The sequence below is a fragment of the Fringilla coelebs genome (genome assembly GCF_963513975.1).
Source record: "Fringilla coelebs genome assembly, chromosome: 2".
In the NCBI taxonomy this organism is placed as follows: domain Eukaryota; kingdom Metazoa; phylum Chordata; class Aves; order Passeriformes; family Fringillidae; genus Fringilla; species Fringilla coelebs.
Window position 1 is genome coordinate 94,779,922 of NC_140029.1, and position 16,740 is coordinate 94,796,661.

At 40.2% G+C, this 16,740-nt stretch overlaps 1 protein-coding gene across 4 annotated transcripts in view; it reads left to right on the forward strand.

Annotated features, from left to right (window-relative positions):
- Positions 1–16,740, forward strand: part of ZBTB20 (zinc finger and BTB domain containing 20) — a 473,573-nt gene that overhangs the window by 357,906 nt on the left and 98,927 nt on the right. For all 4 annotated transcript variants that reach the window (XR_014616920.1, XM_084225372.1, XM_084225373.1 and 1 more), the window contains one exon: positions 1,400–1,455. The gene's annotated coding sequence lies outside the window, so the exon portion shown is untranslated. The remainder of the gene's footprint in view (positions 1–1,399; positions 1,456–16,740) is intronic.

Consider the following 16,740-nt stretch of genomic DNA (forward strand, 5'->3'; position numbering starts at 1 on the left):
TCCTCACATGTGGAAGCAGTCCGCTCCTTTAAAGAGAAATTTGCTGTTAAAAAGGCCTCTCTGGGTGGCCTGTACAAAAGATGCTATAGGCATCTTGTTTCCTGCCCTGCAGATTTTAGGATTGTCTCTGCTCTTTGCTGTATTTTCTCCACCTCCCTTGCAAACCAAGCACTGGATTTGTACACGTGCTTTCTCTCACACTCTCCTCTACCAGGACCATAATTCCCACAAATAGTAGCTACAACTCTGAACAGATTTTCTGCCTGCCTTCCCTCTCTCTCTCTCTCCTGTGACAGCTCCTCTCTTTCCCTTCAGTCTCTTAACTCAGGTTTATATTTCTCTGAGTTTTTTTAATTGCTTTGAGGAATGACAGAGCTAATCTTCCCCTGTAACTAGACAGGAAGCAGGAGTTGAGGGCCATGTCTTAAGTGCTGGAGTACACCACATGGATCCCATGGTCGTTTTCCACTTTGCTCCTGGTCCCCTGATAACAATCTTCTGGAGAGCACTGTCTGGCCTGACTACCCAATTTTTTTTTCAGCTTGGCAAAGGGAAGGGGAGACGGGACTGATTTGTAGCTTTGAACATTTGGGGAGCATCTGCCTTTGTTTTCTGTGTCCAACAGGAGTGTGTCTTCTTGTTACAATGCAGAGCATCAGGCTTTGATTAATTTTGTTTATTGCTTCATCCCAGGTTATTATGTTTTGGAAATAAATATGGAAATAAATATGTTGGCAGTAAAGCTTAGATACACCATAGTAGACCTGTAGTCTACCAGAAGTCTGCAAACCTTTAGCCATTCCACTTTCATGCACTCGTTTTTTTCTTCAGGGTCTCATGGTAACAAATCAATCAAGTCCAAGATACTGTGTTGACAGAAGGAACTAAGACAACACAATTTTTCTGTGCAGCTATCAGCTGTAATGTAAGCATTCTCAGCCCTAATAATAAGCCTAACCCCTCTTCTGTGAAGGTCAGGATCAAGAAGGCGAGTTCTGTTTCAGAGTCCTGTATCATCTGGCATGACTGCTAAGAAGGATGCCGTTCAAATCTGGCAGTGTTTTTGTGATAAGAGCATTTGTCCATAGGAGCCACAAGCCTATTTCACGGAGACTGTTGAACAGCCACCAGAGGATATTTAGTCTCTGCTGGCCTGGAATTATCCCAGGACTGAAAAGCTCCTCAGCCATTACCAGTTTTCTCAGCTACATGGCTCTGGGGTCAGGTAGTTTCAAAACTTCCAAGCTCTATGTTTGTGAATTTAAAACTTTTTTTTCCTTTCCTGTGGGAATTGCTGCCATCTGTAAATCACCTGCATCCCTGTTTTCTATTGTTACATTGGTATCATTTAGTGTGTTTATTAACAATTTAAATTCCTTTTCTCTTTCTCTCTTCTCAGATCACTCACAATCAGTTTGTGGCCTTTCTCTGGAGGAACCTTTCCTTGTCTCTTGTGTGAGTATTTATAACATTTTATACTTTTCATTGATGTAAGTTCTGCCTTTTCTTCAAGTTCCATCAAAGTCAGCCCAGGGCCTCTGTTGCTTCCCATAGTCACGGGACTCAATACTGAATTTTTATTTTAATACAGTCCAAGATTTTAATGCAGTGTCACCTTATGGGACTCAGATTTTAGTTCAGTGACATTGTGTGATTGATTTATCTGCAATTTACGTGTGCATTGCTGGATGACAGTATGGAAGATTTCTGTTAATATGTGGGGATATACATGTTCTGATGGACATTATGCTGTTGTGTTCTAGTTCAAAATGAAATATAAAGTGTTCCATGCTGTGCAAGTGCAAAACAAGTACAGAAAAAGTCAACTAGCATTGCAACCTGTCCATGCTGAAGTTTGACCCTGTGGTGAGGGACCCTTCCTTACCCAGTCCTGGCTGCTCTCTGAGCTGCTCTTCTTATTTGAGTAGATTAAATGTGCTGTATTCTTACCGACATCCAACAGTATCAGGATTAAAGATCACTAAAGTATTTCTTTGGAAGGTGTTTTGCAGGGTTCTTTTCTCACCTAGTCACATTCACTTGAGTTTGGCTGCTGCTCTGTAGGCTGGTGATTTGATGACCTTTTTAACTGAAGAAAATACTATGTTTATCCAGATAATTGTGTTTTCAAGACCCAGAAGAGGAAGAATTAATTTTTTCATGGTTTAAGTTTTGGTTTTTTCCTTTTTGAGGGAAATAAGGGTTGGAGCCTTTGGGAGTGTTTGTTTGTTATCATTTGAGTTTTAATTTTGTCAGGTTCTGACACACGATGGTTTTGCGCATTTGGAACAAAAACTCACATTTTTCTGGGATTCCTTCATACATATTGGCAGTGAATTCTAGTGCTTTTGAAACAATGACTCTTCTTGTTGAAATATAAGGGGAAATATAGCACTACCACTTCATAATATTTACTATAGTTAAGTAAAGACAGACCAAAGTTTTCCAAATGTCCACCAGCATTTTAAGCCACTGTTTTGGGATGTCCAAGCTGAAGCTATTTAGTGAATGCCAAAAATAATGAGGGCTTTTAAATTTAGGTTTAGAACTCCACGTCCAAATATACCTGGACTTTGTGTTACTTCAGATCTCTACTTTGCAATTTAAATTCATGTCTCCTACCTGTTTAGAGAGAAAAGTAGATGACTGTTAAAATGCTGCCTGGAATTAAAAAAAAAAAAAACCAGCACAGTAAGATAAATAGCTCTTTACATTTGGGGGAGGGATTAAACCTGCAAATCTGTAAATTTATGTTCAAGTTGTGTTTTGATTGTTGGGATTTCTAAAGGGATGTGAATGTGCAAATTGACATTCATAATTTTTTCAAGGTGCTTGCTGAAACCACAAAAGAGCTTTCTTTTCCCAGTACTAGACCTAAAATATGTGGCTTTAACATTTAAAGTTGACCCACTACTTTTGCAGTGCAGAAGGAAATGGCATGCTGCCTTCTCCCCCATCCTGTGGGCAAAAAGAGGAGATTTGCTGCAGTGGCTGCAAGAGGTGGTATGACAATGCCAGCTCCCAAGGAGATGTATTTGAGTTGACCTATCATGCCGATGGTGTCCCCATATTTCTTTCCCGTCTCCTTTGCCTTTCATTATAAGGTGTCCCAAATCTGTAATTTACAACGTGCTGCTCCAGTTTTGCTCTGATATATTTGCTACAAATAAGTAAGAGTCTATGCATGTCCATAGCTGCCCGTGGCGGTGTCAGGCCTGCGAGATGAGGGGAGCAGAGGCGCCCACAGAATGCAACATGGCTTATGTCTAACGTGACATTTATTTGACTCAGAAAAGCAATTGATTAAAGGCCCATCGGACCTTTGCCATCATGTATTATGTATTTATCCAGCAGGGGCAGTTTATAACGGCCCCTGACAAATCCTATTACTTTGGTTGCAGTACTTCATAATATCAATAAAAAGCATTAATGATACTCAGGAACGGGAAGCGTTAGCACAGATTGCGTTAACACTTCCGACGGCAGTGGCAAAACCATTTTCTGTCTCACTGTCCAGCACTGGGCTCTCTGTTCATATCCCTTCCCACAACTTGCTGCTGATTCAGTTTTCATCCTTCTCCCAGATGTTACATAGACATTGCCTAATTATATGGCATCAGGGTTTTGGAGGTGGAAGGATTTCATAAATCTCCCCCCCACACTGTATTGCCACTTAAGAGGAATACAGTTAATCTCTACTCCCCTTCAATGTCCTCAGGACTTCGAGAGACACAGGATTCTTTGTCAAAATCATTCTTTTCATGGAAGAAGTCTTCCACCCAGCCTGTAGCAGTATGGACATTACTAAGGTGCTTTACAGTAGGAGAGATAGCTACAGAGGATAAATAGCCACAGCAGGACACTTTTTTAACTTGCAGAGCACTACCTGTTCAGATGGAACCCATACAATATTAAAGTTATATGCTGTTAGCATTGGTAAATACAAATCAGAAATGTACCAAAGTCATCCAGATACAAGCAAGTTGCAGGACATGTTAACATAATTCCACAGATACTTGTCCATCTTGTTTAAATAGATTTCCAATGTAACTAATTTGTACTGAGCTCCAGCATCATTCCTATCAGAGTGAGCATTGATTCTAATTCTTGTTACTCGACATCCTGGTTTAAAAAAGGAAAAAAAAAAAAAGGAAAAAGAAAAGAAGGGGAAAAGTACAATTTATTCCCCAGCTTCATGAAGACATATTTGGTCAAGTAATGATGACCTAAGGGAAGCTGAGAGGCATCTTACTGATCTCATCATAGTTATGAGAACCATCCATCATATGGTCAGTGATTTGTATGTCAGAAGACACCCAGCAGTATTCCAGCCTGCCAGTAGCCAGTTTCTGAGAATCCTTATTGACTTTATCAGACGTGATGATGCTCAAATAGTCTTTGATATCTATGTATATGTCCCTGCTTTGGTTCTTGTTCACCACCAAACTGTCATCTGTTACCACTCTGAACCATTATCATCAAATAACAACTAATTAGCCCCCTCTGAATCCCGTTAGCTGGTTCTGGCTTAGTACTGCTTTGCAGATGAGGGACAACAACAGTGATTGCTACATCAGGAACAGGGAGGAGGCATCTTTTCTCTTCTCAGATTTCTTAAGAAGCTCTCCCTTACTTGACAAGAGGATAATAACCTCCAGGTCAAGCTTATTCATGAATCAGAAATGAACATTTGCAAAATGCCAAAAAAGCCTACATGTAATAAGCCTTATGTTTACAACAGCTTTCAAGAGTTAGCATTTTTCAAGAATTATCATAATTAATGTAATAAATAGGCATGTAAATTATCCAGAAGAATCAGTTGATCTGCTTCTGAAAGTAAGGAGGTTTAGGAAGGGAATGGTCACCTAAACAGGAGTCTGAAACAGGAAAGGAATATTTTTTCCCCAGCTATTATGTGTCTCCTGAAGGGAAGGGAATGTTCCAGAAAAGAAAACAACATGGGCAGAGGCAAATGAGAGAAATGGTGAAACAGCCTCAAAATGGCAGCAGAGCTGAAATTCTACTCCTGTGTATTTATAGAAATGAAACCAAGAGTACACCTTGGGATGAATGTCCTTGGGCAGTGCCAAAATTTTAAGCTTTATTCTTTATCTGAAGATGTAGCCATCAAATAAACTTAAGCAATAGATGTGGTGGGAAAAAAACCCCCTCATTTATTTAAAACAAATCTGTCAAAGTTCACAGGTTTGTTTTCAAACATCTGTCATAAAAATAGACCAAATATCCAGAAAACTCAAGACATGGCCAGATTTACAAAAAGTGGCAAAATTTGGTCCCAGTTTTTTATCCAAGCATTAGTTTAAGTATTGACATTTAAATTGCTTGGCAAGTAATAAAGACTGGACATAGCTGTGAAGTTGATGTGTGGATTACAATAGAGGCATGTGTGCAACCTGCCTTCTAATTGCAATACCTACAATATATCCACTGGTGCTGCATGAGATTGAACTTAAGATTGGGCAGCATGACAGCTGAAAATGTCACACCTTTCTGCCATTTTGCATACTAGCAATCTCTTTGTTCTGAGTTATTTTTCATTTACTTAGTGTAATATAATGCATTGAGTGTTAGCTACTTTTGAAATATTACACAGTACAACAGGAAAAGAAATGGACTTTACCTAGACAGTTGTAGGAGCATAATATTTTTGGTTTAACTAAAAAAAAAAAAAGGAGACAGAGAGGAAATGGAATTGTTCAATGCACTTTTACCCCACACTGGCATAATTTAATATATTTGGGTGGAAAAGACCACCTTTCTGAAGCATTTCCTACAGCAGTTTGAACATCAGCCATCAAAATATTAAGACAGAGCAGTTTGTTAGGTCAAAATCACTGTGAGAAATGGAAACAACTACAGAGTGCAGCAGAGTTTTTCAGAATATTCCCTTCATAGTTATGGTAAATTATCTTCCAATTTTGGCAACCCACTGCTCTTCTACAGCTGTATCACCAAATGTCTTCTTCTTTTCTGAGATTTATTGTGAGTCCTCCTCCTAGAGCAGAAATCGTCTCTGCACCCTGCCTTCTCATCATGTTGAGTATCTGCCTCCATCCAATGTATACACCAGATATAGGGTAAAAATGGTACCAGGAACAAGTTGTGCAGGAGGAGTGGTTGTTACAAAACACAGCATCCAGAAATGGGATGTTTCTCAAAAGCCACCTTCTGATCAAGACACTGTAGATCTGTCTATTGAAGCTGGCAGTGAGATATGAATACTCAGGGGGGTCCAAATGCCTGCCCACGTGCCCATGTTGGTGCTGAACGTCCGATGTGTGAGACGCCACAATGGAAAAGGAGCTTGTAAGAGGATTTCCTCCATCTCCTTTTCCTCTCTACCCCTCCCACTTAAAAAAAGAAGCAAATCATCTGCCATGTAGTTCATTTGTGTGCCATTACACAGGTGCCCATGTCAAAACACATGTGAGTAATCTTCAGGCTGTGCCTTGTGAAGGCTCTTTTGCCTCTTGGTGGGAACGGGAACTCTTAGACAGTAAAGATCACAGTGTATTGAAAAATAATGATTCTTTCCTCTGAAGTTCTTGTTCAGCTTGAAGCTTTCCATCATTTTGGATAGTATCATGCTGCATATGGTTCACAAATTCAGCCCCCCCAGCTAATACTTTCATTTCATGTGTTTGCATGCCCAAAATATTCGATTTTTGTGCACCACTGAAAGCAAATGCTTTTGGATCTGAATAGATCTTGCTCTCTCCCATTCCATCGTACTGAGTTTTAAGTTTAATAGAATAGCTGCATCAGTTTTCTGAATTATGTTTTCTAATGTTTTAGTTTCTTAAGCATACTCTAAACAGCTTGAATTTTCAAGGACAAAATTGAAATCCCAACTTCAAATAGCGTGCAATTTAGAAGTATTCGTGCTTCACCCAATCACCAAAGTAAGGATCAGTTGCAACATTTGGATCTGGGTGTGTATTTAAATTTCATCTTTGTCCATGTTCACTTATGCTGGATGTCTGTAAAGAGATTAATTGCTTTTCAATTTTTGCAGTAAATCCACTTCTACATAAAAGACCAAAAATAATTTGCAGCATTCTGGATGCTCTGCAATATGCACTGAAGGTTGTGAAGGAGAACTACCATGTGTGATCAGCATATAACCAGCTCTGAAGAATGAAGGTTTTCCAACAGTTTTTCAATTTTTGCATTTAAAAATCTTTTACATTTTGGGGTTCAGGTCAAATGTCTTATATGAATGCTTAACGTGGTCCAGTCATGACATTAAATACTTAAATTATGCCACAGAAGGCTAAAACAAAAATGCATCTTCTCTTCCAGTGAACTTTAATGGAAAGGTAGCAATTTTAGTCACTCAAATACCTGCAGACTGAGAAATGCCTCAGGGAAGAGTGTCAAAAATCTTGTTTTTTCTTAACTTGTTGAAAATAGTTTGGCAGATCTTTTATTGTGGAGCCTGCAATTCAATCTCACATTGATACTGTGACTTCTGTGGCAATGTCTTCACCTTCCATCCTGCCTTGTGCCAGTGCAGCATTGCCACTCTGCTAATGGGCAGCCCAGCTTTTCCTATTGCAGGTATTTCCAAAGTGCCATAGCCTAACTGGTTTTAGAAAAATGCGTAGTGTGTTCAGGGAGAAGCAATGCTTTTGTAAGTGCTTCTGATCACCAACTATTTCTCCTCCACATCTCACTCCAGCAGCATTTTCTTGGGAGGCAGGGTCTAGAATTCAAAGGCATTCAGCAAGATTTTGTAAATGAATGGGCGTCCTGTCCTGAGAATAAGAATATTTTAAAAGCATGAAACTGAACTAGATATTTAATTAAACTGTACAAGAAAACGGCTGAGAGAGTTGCAGCATCTCTGAACATCCCAAAGAACTGAGACAGAGAAATAACACTTGAACGTTACAGGTGAATGAGAACTAAATATAGTTAATGAGCAATTTATTGGTATCGATTGATCCTTTTATAGCTGTTAAGCATGCCCCCACTTTTTCCTAATCTGTGCCCCCTCCCTTTGAGGGGCCACGAAAAGAAATTTTACCTGCTCCACCCAAATCTTATTAGGCAGAAAAAGCTATTTTATTTACCTAAACAATTGTGGAAGTATAGCCTTCACCTTGCCCAATAATTCTTTCTTCACCACTGCTCAATCTCCCCTTCAGGTAAGAAGTGGCTCACCTTACAGTCCTTTTGCAAATCTTGATCTAAACTCATAATTTCCCTTGTGATACTGTATCAAATGCTCTACTGATAAATTAAATTTACTGCATTTCCTTTGTCTGGATAATCAGTTACCTTATCAAAGAGAGTTATCAGGTTAGTCTACTACAAACTACCTTTGGCAAGCTCATGTTTTGTTTCATCCCATTTTCCATTTACCTACATGTCTTTTCCATTATTTTTTCCTTCAACATTTGCTGCACTCATGCTGTTGAAGCTCCTGATGTTACATCAACATCAAACAGGCGTAAGTGAGATCAGAATCAGTTTCAATACACTGTAGTGCAGCCTTGCAAAAGCCTATTCATTCTCATGACTGCAAAAAGCTACGTTCTCATCCAGCAGACAAGTAAAACATCAATTCTATTTTTCATTGTCATTATAGCAAAGGGCAGGTGGGCTGATTTTGAGCCTTGGCTGGTGAATGTTTGCAGTGATGTGCAAAAGGGTTTCCAGAGATAGAATCAGAGACATCTACCTGCACATTAGAGTGCTTGGACACTTGCATTAGAAAAAGCTTAATGTATGTATCAGTAATGAAAATCTTAATTAAGAACACTGCATCATTGTCCACGAGCACTCTTTCTTTCTCTGTGTGTGAAGCTCTTTGTGTATTGCAGCATCTACCTGGTCCAGACAGACAGAGCCCTCAAAGAGTGTGTCTGGCAGATCTGTTGATTATTAACAACTAGCAAATGGCAAACTCTTACTCTTCTTTTGTCTCAACACTGAAACTCAGAACAGTAGAGCATACAGCATAACTTGGGAGTTTGTTTGGACTTTTCCATGGCTTTTTCCACTTCATTGTTATACTGGTGAGTTTCAAAATCCAGTAGCATTGATTAGAACAGAATGATGTAACTTGGAGCTACCAAAATGTGCACAGGCTGTTTACCCAATAGTATATTTTTTCCTTTAGGAGCAATACACTTGCCTGGGCCATGTTCTGTATGCACAAAAAAGTAGACTGTTGGATGTGACTACTGCAATGTTAATCTCCCTAAACTCAGAAAATTTAGAGTGAAGTCTCCCAAAGCAACCTTGCCTCTGCCTCTTACTTATGATAAGGTGTCTTACTGATCCCTTGGCTTTCCAAGGCAGACAGTGTAGAGGGAAGACAGGGAGAACAGGGAGGAACTGCATGAGGTTTTTTCCCTGTAATTGTATTCCAGTGGCATTTGTTTGTTGAGCACTACTTGTATGTTTGATGTGGTTTGAAACTCATCCAGAAAACCTCTCTAAGTAGTGGACATACAGCTGATTTATAGGTGATTTATAGGTGTACTGATAGCAGCACAAATAGTGTAAGGTAAGGAAGAGTGTATGCACGCACACACACTTCTGCCAGAGTTGGTACTTTTGCTTCCAGATGAGGATGAGTCAGGCTGTCCTCTCAGATTCACTGTCGTGTCACTGACGTTGGTGGTTTCTGTGGACTCACACCTGCACAGTGGGAGGATGTGTCCCAGGAAAGACAGGAGCAGAGATACTGCTATTTACTTTGAATAAGAAGCAGCTATGGAGTCTCTTGTTGTCTGTACAAATCATCAGTGTAGAGACCCATATAAAAACCTACACATGCAGTGATTTTAGTTTTTCATCCTTAGAAAGAATTCCTCCAGTCTGACAGAAGAGTTCATGCTGAGGCCAGTAGTTCATGCAAGGCACAAAAGCTGCATATGCCTTTATATTGTCACATAAAAAAACAGTTCTGAGAGTGAAACCCATGTAATCCAATAATCCCTCAGACTACAGCTGCTGTTTCAGCCATCATTAATATTCTCAAAACCAACACTTACTTCCCTAAGACATCAGAACCTGAAATATTCCAGATTAAATAAAGTGGGATAGAAAAATGATTAGTGGACTGGAGGATCCCTCTAATGTGAAAGGTTGAGGGAGCTGGGCCTGTTCAGCCTTGGGAAGAGACAGCTGACAGGGACTCTTTTAAAAGTATATAAGAATAGCAGTGTGTCCTTGTGGCCAAGAAGGCCAGTGGGATCCTGGGCTGCATTAGGAAGAGCAGTGCCAGCAGGTCAAGGGAGGTGATCCTGCCCCTCTGCTCAGCCCTGGTGAGGCACATCTGCAGCGCTGTGCCCAGTTCTGGGCTCCTCAGGACAGGAGGGATATGGAGCTCCTGGAGCCAGGGCAGCAGAGATGACAAAGATGATTAAGGAACTTGAGCATCCCTCTTAGGAAAGGCTGAGGGAGCTGGCTCTGTTCAGCCTCCAGAAGAGATGGCTGAGAGGGGATCTCACCGATGTCTGTCAGTATCTGAAGGTGCCAGGGGGAGGGAGGGCTCTGCTCAGTGGTGCTGAGCAATGGGACAAGAGACAACGGGCAGAAACTGATGCACAGGAAGTTCCACCTGAACATGAGGAACAACTTCTTTACTGTGCAGGTGACCAAGCGCTGGAGCAGGTTGCCCAGAGATGCTGTGGAGTCTCCCTCACTGGAGATACTCCAGACCATCTGGACACACTCCTGTGTCATGTTCTCTGGGATGACCCTGCTTGAGCAGGGAGTTGGGAGCAGGTGACCCACTGTGGCCCCTTCCAACCTTACCCAGCCTGTGATTCTGTGAAATTGCTGATTTTTCACTGCTTGGTATCAGGTCAGTGCATTTCTATCTAGGCACTGTACAAGGGAGGAATTGCCTCCAGTCTATACCAAAATGCAAATCTGCAGTAATTAAAACTGTCCCCTAGTCTTCCTGCTACAGCTCAGTCACAGATTGCAAGAATAGTATCTTTTTTTAATCCTTTCTCTTTTTTCTCTTTTTTTACTGGTCATCCACACAATTGGCTGTCTACAGTTAGAAATATGTAGCTCAGTGTCTGGAAGAATTTTTAAGAAAATAAAGATATTTTAATATGGTAAAAACCTTGTTGTTCCAAAACCAAATGGTTTCAAACATGTCAGTGCTGTTACTTCTCTTTCAGGACTATGTACGTGTCAAGTTTGATGTTTTAAAACAAAGCTGTGTTATAATTATACAAGCATGTTTGAGAAAAAAGGGCTTATGGAAAACTTAACAGCTGGAAACTGTTTTTTACATACTTGGATGACTCAAAAGCAGCTGAATGGGTTTTTGCAAAACTTTACCAAAAATGACATTTCTGGATTGAGACAAGGCATGAGAAATAGCAGCTGAAAAGGTAACAGTTTCACAAAGGTATGAGCAAATATAGACAGAGATTATTTAATTCATCAACTTCCACTGTACAGTAGTTAATGTAATGCTATAAAAATAAAAGGATTCATATTTATATAGTTTTTCAAGGATTTCAAAGATCTGTACTAGACTTTAAGGAATTAAGCTTTGTAGCTGAGCACTAATCAAATATTAATATTTATATTTCATTGGAATATCTCATATTCAAACAGGAAAACAAAGACCTAGAGAAAGGTGGAGGGTTTGCCAGAGTCTGCACAGAAAGAGAAGACCACATTTAGCACCCGTGCCTTTGGATTGCCCAGCTTGGCAGTGTGGGAGCGCACTTGGCATCAGGGAGCTCCTGGCTTCTCTCCCCTCTGACTCCCGCTTCAGGCACACCCAGCTTGTAGGTGAACAGCCTCTCTCACACACATGGGCTGGGCTCAGGTACCCAGCTCCCTTCTTTCTGTCTCCACACTTTGTTCCCAAAGGCAAAGTCTGCCAAATTCTGGCTGCTGTAATCGTGAAACTTGACTTCATTCGAGTGTCACCCCCATTTCAGGCGTGCATACGCTCCTCCTTCTCCCCCTTCTCAACGACTGTCAAGGTGAGACAGCTGTCTCCAGAAACCTCTTCTGGGGTCTTTTTCAGTGCATGGTTCAGTCTATAACTCTCTAACAATAACTTTACTGTTTGAAACTTCAGTCACTGAATAAATATGATTTTACTGCTGCTTAGTTTGGATGTTGAACTGTATTGGAGGAAACTGCTCTACTTTCATACTGAATTTTTTTTCAGGGTGGTGTGTGTGAAAAATAACACAAATAGGAGTGTTTTTGGATGGTCGCACTGAGCAGTCAGCAAGAAGAAAAGTACAGTATGGTGAAGGGAAATCTGTAGTAAAAGCAATATAAGCTTGTGGTTTGCTAATGGGAGAAAGAACATGATTTTTTCCCTTTAACCCTAACTGTAAAACTCCCTCCCCATGGTGGGGAGATCACTTGGTGTTGCTGCACCTCAATTTCATCTTCTTGGTGTGAACCATGACCCAGCTCACCAGAATACCGATCCTCTTGAAGTTTGGATATTAGCACAGGTTTTGTAGAGATACTTTTCTAAGTCCTTGTCATTGTCTTACTTTCCCAATGAAACAGGCTTTTATGGCTTTCACTTTTTTAACTTGGCAAAGTCACCAGTTCTGGGAGCAAAGATTCAGTGCTGCCTTGTCCATTATGCAGATTTCCAGTAGGAACAAAGATTAAGACTTTGGTATTGATATTTTCAGTGGGACATAATTTCATTTTCTTAGCACAGTTGATCTGAGCTTCTTGAGAAATGGTAGTCATGAGACATGGCCATCTTTGCAGGAACATTTGCAGTAGCCCTAGATTTGGTTAGATTTAATCTCTGTACCTAAACTATGAATTTACAGGAGGAAAAACTTGAATTTAGCCAGGTAGGAGCACCTAACTCCACAGATTCCCTCGGCAAAAGAAGTTGTCATCTGTCTTTTCTCAGCTTTTCAAAAGTTTTGTCAGTGTGCCCTATATATTGACCAGTCTTGTTTTCCCTTTATCATTTCCACTTTGAGCTGTCTAGTGTTGCAGCGGTTTTCACAAGAAGCTGTCCCTGTATTACTGCCAAAACCAGAATCACAGCCTTTAACTGGTCATTAAAAGGAAATGACACTCTTCTCATTTTGCTAGCAGTATCACTTCCTCAGCTTCACAAATAATTATCTCATCCAAAACTTCTCCACTATTGTTAGCATTTCTCAAGTCTTATACCTAAAAAAAATTTGAAAGCTGACCAGTGTTGTTATGTGTATCTCTCCTTCTTGTATGTGAATATCCTAAGTACCAGAAGTGTCAGGTTTATGGATCTTTATGTCAGAACTCATCAGTTCTTGCTTTCTGAGTCATCTTTTAAATTGTATGAATTTTAAATATTTGTTGGCTAGAGGATGATATGTTGAGATGATTGCATAGAGAAAAGAGAAGAACTACCAGAAGGCAGAAGCCAGCGAATTGGGCAGTCTGTTGAAGATATCCTTTCCTAGAGAAAAAGTTACATCCTGTAATGCCCAGGTCAGTTGGACATAACAGGCAGGCTGACAAATTCTCTGCTTTCCTGCTAACTATTATGAATAGAACTTACAAAAAAAAACCCAAAGGAAAAAAAAAACCAACAAACAGAAAATTTATTACAATTACATTTCAGCTATTATTGAAGTAGGAGAAACAATCTAGTAAACAGTGTTAGAAGGAATTTCTCATTGTAGTCCATACAAGAACTGGCATTATTTAAATAGTATGGGTGCATATGGGATGCATTTAGGAGGCAGCAGAAACTTCACAGCATCCTCTTTGATCCCACTCCACACTATCAGATTTTTGTTCTTCAGCTCAGCTGCCTTTGCAGGGCTGCATCCTAAGGTGCTTCCAGTTTTGGCTGAAGGTTTTCAGACTGTCGCTGAAAAAAAAGGAGACAGAAAAGACAAGTAAAAGTTTCATTTCTCTTGCCAAATTGGTTTGGCTGTTTTGGTGTAAGAGGCAAAGCAGAAAGTACAGCCCCTCCATTTAAAATAAAATTACTGTTTTACAGCCCACTTTGCACACGTGAGCCAGGAAGGCAGGCAGGATGGGTTGTGACAGAAAGAGGCTGCAAGGAGAAGCAATGCAATCTCTTGCTCATCTTAAGCAACAGGATGACCCTTTGATGCTATATATATGCCCGAAGTTTTGTTGAGCTGGCACAGCAAGGTTGTGCTACCTTTGTTTGCGCAGTCCACCTGTATGTATGTGCTATTTGTGAATTTGTGAACCTTCCCCTCGGCCCACTTACAGTTTGCCCAGGGATTTAGCAGAGTTTTGAAATCTCACAGAAGTCTGGCTCGTCAGATGTAACATTAAATGAAATTGGTTTGTATTGCAACAGGATTGGTGGGAGGATCAAAGGCTTGGTGTAAAATAAAAGGAGGTTTTTGGTTTCTGTGTGCTGAAATGCTTCTATTTCCCTTATTTTTTTTATTAGTGTATATTAAGCAATTGAATTCTCCAATAGTAAGCAAAAAACTCTACTGAAGCGGTTATTAAAGAAAGCCTTTTCAGTTACTGTGACAAGGGCTGAGTGTTACTGCTATAAAGGGTCTCAGAAACTGTGTTCTTTTAAGGCTGATCAAAATTTAGTTTTAAAATCAGAGGTGTGCAACTGGACAACACAGTATATCTGATAATTTTGGTTTAGTCTGAAGAGCCCAGGGTCAGCTAGAAATTTGGCAGATTTTCTGTCAGGTCAGGAAGTAGTTTTGGTTTACAAATTTAAAAGCCAAATTCTGTTTTAGTATTTCTTAAATGTCAAAACAACCCTCTGACCTTGAAAATTACTTTCTCTGTATACTTTTGGGGCTTTTAAGTAAAAACCAGGCCTTTTCATAGTGAAATGTGGTAGCCTGTTAGTCATCAAATCTGAGAACCTAGAGAAGGGACGGTGACATTAACTCATCTTTTCTTTCCCTTTGCCATTACAAGAATGGGCTTCATTCATATCAATGGCAACTGGAAGGAAAAAGATGTGCTAACCTTTAACTGGGTTTCCAGTTTATTTCCATCATGTACACTGTGGCTTCTCCAAGGATGAGTGCTCTGTCTGCCACCTTTCAGACCTCATAATAATAATAGGAGGGAGGACAAGTTTCTCTGCTCTCTTTCAGAACCTAACCTCCAATGCCTTGATTTTGGTTTGTCCCCACCTAAGCACTGCAGGAGGGTAAAGGCCATATTTAGTGCAGCTGGCCAATCGCCCACTTCTGATCATTCCTGGCCCTGAATAATAGGATTGGTTGAACTTAAATATGGCATTTGAGCAGCCCATTTAGTTTATGTACCTCCAGTATTCTCCTTTTCTGGAAAGTAATTTTGCCACTTCTGAAATTATGATGAAAACTGAAAATCTGCCCTTCCTTCATCCCTTCTCCATCTTCTCGCTCTTGCATTTCCTTTTGGAAAGGCAGTATCTGTGTGCTGCCCCTGTTTACAGCAGAGCAGAAGCAGCCTGTCCTTCTCACTATGAGTGAGGAATTGAATGGAAGGGAGCAGCCTGAAGCCCTTCTCTCTCCCCTGAAAGTGGAGCATAACTCATCCTCATGGCTCCCAGATGCTGCTGCTCTGTGCAAAACTGACTTCAGATCTTTTTGTTTCTCATATGATGAACCCCAAAACTTCCTATGGTGAGAGCTCTGAGCCTCTTCTGCCTCAATTATCCATCGTATCTAATGTTAAGGCATTCTCCAAGGCTTTCTGCCCAAGGACTTGCAGTTACTAAGTGAGTATTAATGACTTAACTTTCACTGGACTTCTGTGAAGTAGGGAAGTCATATATTCAGCACTTATCTGTAGGGGAAACTGAGACACAGAGGGAATCTGGATTTAACAGAGTACCTGAGCACATAGTTCTTTGAATTTAAGGGTCATTTCATGAGATTTTCTGAGAAGTCATGTGAAATATCTGCTTCAAGTTGTTTGCTGAAAAGCGTCTTATAAATAACTGCATGGTGTTTATAGCAATCAATTAATTAGGTACCACTGTTATGTAGAGGTGGAGAAACCAAGGCTCTGCATTTGTTTTAAGGTCAAGCAACCTGAGAGATTATGCTCACAGAGTTAAGCAGCTTTCTTTTCTTAGTCTTTGTGGTTACATTCCTTCCTTTCTCCATGTAGCTGACCATTTAAAAGATTGAACAAGGCTTTTTGGAGAAGAGATTAAATTTGGAGGCGTTGGCTGTTGTGTTCCAAGGTGATGGTTATTCAGCCAGCTTACAATGTAGTATTATAAATTATTAAGTGTATTGAAACCTTAAAAAGTAATATCTGCTCAATTATTTGCCAGCTTAATATAGAATAAACACCTACTACTGATCTGTAGGTAAATTATTTAATCTAGAACTAATCTACTGTTCAAACCAGTTTTGAAAATTGAATAGTTCTATCGCTGAAAATAATTAATTGTTCAAACCCATAGGGCTAAATCCAGCAGTGACCTAAATGATAGGAGAGAATTACACATCAGACATCAGTGTGTGGGAAAGCAAGTAACAAAATAATAGATGTTGCCCTGGTTCTCTCTTATCCTGGCCAGTATCACACACTTTTGTTGGTCGGGTTTTTTGGTGGTGCTGGCTTTGTCCAAGTCCTCCCTCCAGCACTTGAGTTCCAGCACTTTTATGTTTATTTTACAGGGAAAGTTGGTAGAGGTTTATGTTTTCTTTGCCCTGCATCCATTTACACCCATTCTGTGACCTGGCACGGGGCGTGGGCCCTGGCTGGTCCTGTGGAAGAGTTTGGCTCGGCAGAGCT